This window comes from Astatotilapia calliptera, unplaced genomic scaffold (assembly GCF_900246225.1).
Source record: "Astatotilapia calliptera unplaced genomic scaffold, fAstCal1.2 U_scaffold_68, whole genome shotgun sequence".
Taxonomy (NCBI): domain Eukaryota; kingdom Metazoa; phylum Chordata; class Actinopteri; order Cichliformes; family Cichlidae; genus Astatotilapia; species Astatotilapia calliptera.
Window position 1 is genome coordinate 1 of NW_020535809.1, and position 5,015 is coordinate 5,015.

Sequence of the window (5,015 nt, forward strand, 5' to 3'; positions counted from 1 at the left end):
AAGAGTGAGATCAGTAGAGTAATGTCGTGCTTAGCACATTTTGCTCCTACCCAGGTTACTGTCATAAAGAAGGGAGAAACTGTTCGGCACACACTGCTGAATTTCTTCAAACTCTACCATTGTATATTACTTTTTGACCAATGTTTTCTTCTTGGTTTTATATCAGTAGAAATTAAAGATTTATGCAAAAAGAATTCCACTGTAGGTCTTGCTAGAATTTAGTACAGAAAACCAGTGACTACATGCACAGCAGATGTACCAATGAGAAAAAATGTTATATAACAGTACACACAATATATAGAGTATTTCTAAATAAAGTTTAGAAAATTAACAAAAGTTTAAATGGAAAAGGAATTGGCAGAAATAGCACTGAACACTGAATAAAAATCGAATTTAAAATAAAGAAGTTTCTTAATTCTGAGTAAAAAAAAATTTTTTTCAAAATAATTTTAAAAATGTAAATAATAAAAATAAGTTTCAAAAGAATGAAACCCATTCTTGCTGCCAGAGAGGAGTAGGATAAAGATAAAGTATTATTATTATTATTATTATTATTATTATTATTATTATTATTATTATTTGTAAAAAATAAAACAATTATAATAGCAAAAGAATCTTAGCTGCTTATTTAGCAGGCACCAAACAACACCCTTTTCCAGTTGTCCTGCTGTTACTTTCAGCTTTTATATGTACTAGTAATACTGACTAGAGATTATAAACAGTCATTTAAGTGTACTCTTTTCATTTGATGAATTATACACAACGTTTTCAAAGAACGATAAATCTTTTATTGTTTCTGGAAATTGTACAGTTAGATTTCACAGTGTATCTAATTCTGCAGCAAAGGGCACAGGACAGGTAACAGAAGAGGACATGAACTCTGTCTGCCACAGGTCTCTACCGCCCTCTTCAGACTACCTCAAATTAAGGTGTGTATTTTTTTTTTTTATAATATCTGTTCTGCTTGTTTCAGCTACAGCTGCAAAAAGATTTCTTTTTGGTGGCTCTTAATGATCAGCCATAAATCTCTAATTGTTGGATTAAGCATGTAGCATCTATATAAAGTACAGAGGTTTATCTCCTTGTCAAAAATAGCAATAACTGGAATCTAAATTATATTGTTTTTAATTTCAACAGATAGGATTTAAAATAGAATTACATACGCTAAATATCAGATCTAGGACAGGTAATGTTTGTCGTACTGTTTCACACACAGCACGCTTGTAGTCAGCGTCATCATGTGATTGATGCAAGCCAGATCCTTTTATTTAGAAAAACTGAGATTAATAGTTACTGTATGTTATTGTTGAGGGGCACAGGCAGGACCCCCCCCCCCCCCACACACACACACACACACACACACACACACACACATGAAAAACATTTTAATAGAATAAAAAAAAAAGGCTCAAGAAAAGGGCACTTGGAGCGCCCATCAGGAAAGGGGAAGGTGCCCAAGCCCCTTCTGCGCCCTGCCCTCCTCTGCACGTGCCTGGTTCAGGCTTAAGTTTACTTTGGCTGGAAACTACATCACGTCTTTTCCCGATGTTTTGTTCCCCTTTCAGTCTTGTCTCTGTGCTTGTTTACGTTACTGTTCTTGCTCGTCTCAGTGTTAGTTTCCTGTGTCATTTTGACAGTCCCTTTTCCTGTGCATGTTCCTTGTCTCCTTCCTGTGATTAGTGTCAGCTGTGCTCCCACCAGTTTCCTTCTCCCTCGTTACTGGTGCTGTGCCAAGATAGGTATCCCCAACAGAATTGTTCCCCCTGCGTCGGGAGCGTGCACTGGGCAGGGAGGGCGTATCCCAGGGGTCGGCAACCCTAGGCACGCGTGTCACAGTTGGCACGCAAAGGGTTAACTGATGGTACAGCCATAGCTGGACTGGCCATCGGGCATACCGGGCATTTGCTCGTTGTGCTGACTTTTTACAGTCAGTTACAAAAACTCGTACTAGTGGTGGGCGGATCGATCCAAATATCGATAGTATCGATCCCAAGTCGGAATCGATATCGGATTGATACTAGCCTGGCTAGATCGATTCTTTACTTTGAGTTCTGCTTGTTTGCTATGCTGTGCTTTCGGCAAAAACAAAACAGCCAGGTCACTGGACTCGCTGCTCCTTTGTCAGCGGAGAGCAGGCACACTTTGCTCCCCCCCCCCCTCTCTTATGTTTCGGTGTTGCGCTGACACATCACGTGACTTAGACACTTTGGGGGTTATTAAGTTGTTTACACATTAATTATATTCTTACCAATTGTTTTTGTTGTTGAGAATTTTTTTTTCTCAAATCTCTTTATTTGGTTTTCCAGTGTTCTTTATCATAAAGGCAACTAAGATTCAAATATAAATGATTACATATATACAACAGAAATTAAACAAAGTAAAAAGAAAAAAAGAAAAGAAAAAAAAAGGCAACAACAAACAACGTTGGACAGAGGATGCTATTTATCGAACTAACAATGAGGCTCAGTGACCATTTATATCTGTACAGTACTGAAGAAATTTATAAAAGGTTGCCAGGTTGAATGGAATTCCTCCAACCTCCCCTTTAGTAGGAGTTTTGATGGGTGTGGCTGTGTGCAGACAGGAATAGGACCCAAGGTGCAGACTCCGGAGACAGTTGTGAACCCTAAATGGCTTTAATGTGATACTCAAAATATAACATAACTGGAAAAACTCAAAATAAACTTAAACTGGAGGAATGACAGAACACACAGCAAGGTAAACGGTAGATCGCGACACAGACACAGAGAAACACAGGGCTTAAATACACAGAAGGAGCAATCAGGGAATGAGTAACAGGAGGAAAACACAGCTGGGACAAATCAGAACTGACGAGACCAAAGAAGCGTAAACTGAACACACTGAGATAAGACACAGACCTTCAAAGTAAAACAGGAAACACATAACACAGACTCACATGCAGGCACTACAGAGGGAACAGAGATGTGGGACCAGGGCAGACACAAACACTGACTGAACACGGGGATATAGGAACTAAGGATACACAGAGACGCGAACTAGACAAGGGGATACAGGTGATAGGGAAGACAGAGCAACTAAAGAAGACAGAGACATAAACCATAAGACAGAACTCAAAGAAACCAAAGACTAGAAAGTATAAATAATATAATAAACTCAAAAACCCTGGGTCAACGACCCAGGCATCCTAACAAGTTTAATTCTTTCCAGCTGCAAGTGTCTCAATACATCTTGTATTAACGCTGATGTGGTAGGAGGCACCTTTTGTTTCCAATTTAGTAGAATCAAACGGCGTGCCAGCAGCGTCACAAAACGTATCACATTATTTTGAGTGGCTGATAGGTCTACAACAACTGGCTTCACTCCAAATAAAGCACAGATTGGGTCTGGCTTAAGTGGGTTTTTTTAGAATTTTAGACAAGATATGAAAGACATTATTCCAATATGTTGTTATACAGGGACAATTCCAAAACATATGCGCCAGTGAAGCAGGTTGCTGTTTACATCTTTCGCAGGACGAGTTTACATTGGGGAACATTTTTGACAGTTTCAACTTTGATAAATGGAGTCTATGTAGCACTTTAAACTGTAAGAGTCCATGACGAATGCAAAAAGAGGAAGAGTGTACATTTTCCTGGGCTTTTGTCCATTTATTGTCTGTAATTCTCGTACCAAGGTCACACTGCCAGGCCTCTTTCAGATAGTCAAGTGTGACAGTTCCATCCAGTTGTGACAAAGCGTTGTGAATTTTTGTTATTAGTCCTTTCTTGAGTGGATCAAACTGAAATAAGTTATCTAAGGCAGAGTCTGGGGGCCGACCTGGAAAAGATGGAAAAAGCTTCCTTACAAAGCTTCTGATCTGTAAGTATTTGAAAAAGTCATTACTGTGCAAGTCAAATTTTTCTTGCAGTTGCCGGAATGTGGGAAAAACCTTGTTGATGAATAAATCCTTTATTGAGTGCAGCCCCTTGTGGTTCCATTGGAGAAATGAAATGTTTGAAAGTGATGGTGCGAATGATGCGTTATTCATGAGTGGAGTTAGTATGGAAGCTCCCTTCCACCCGAAATGTTTCCTTATCTGTGTCCAGATTTTAATTGTATGAGATACCACAGGATTTTTAAAGTCATGTTTAGGGATAGGGAGAGCTGAATAGATCATAGCTTCTAACGAGGAGGGGTAGCAGCTTTCATTCTCCATCGTTGTCCAGTCGGCCCCCTTAGTCCGCAACCAAAACGACATGGAACGAACATTACATGACCAATAATACAGGCGGAAGCATGGTAACCCCATCCCTCCCTGACATGTCGGTCTCTGTAGGTAGCTTTTCTTGATTCTTGGATTCTTTCTGTTCCATATGAAATAGGATATTAAGGAGTCCAATTTATTAAAAAAGACTTTATTAATCACAATAGGGATACACTGAAATAAAAATAAGAATTCGGGAAGAATATTCATTCTAACAATGTTTATCCTCCCTGCTAGTGAAATTGGTAGATTAATCCATTTGTCTATGTTATTTTTGGTTTCATCATATAGTTTAGAGAGATTGTGTTTAAATAAACCATAATAATCCTGAGTGATATTTATTCCAAGATATTGGAACTGATTAGAAACCCGAAATGGCAAGGTATTGAAACAACTTGGGTTACCTATTGCTTTAGAGTTGACTGGGAATAGCACACTTTTAGATAAATTCAATTTGTATCCTGACACTTCTCCAAAATTCTGCAAAATTTCCATGATGACTGGGACTGATTTTGCAGGGTTAGAAATATACAGTAGTAAATCATCTGCATAAAGCGAGACTTTATGTTCTGCTTTTCCCCTTCTGATCCCTGTATATTCGTCTGTTGAGCGCAGTAGAAGAGCTAAAGGTTCAATAGCCAACGCAAAAAGCAGAGGTGAAAGTGGACAGCCTTGTCTTGTTGAAAGATTCAGATCGAAATAGTCGGAGTGGACATTATTTGTTTGTACCGACACTTTTGGTTGGATGTATAGTAGTTTAACCAGAGAAATAAATTTAGGGCCAAATCCG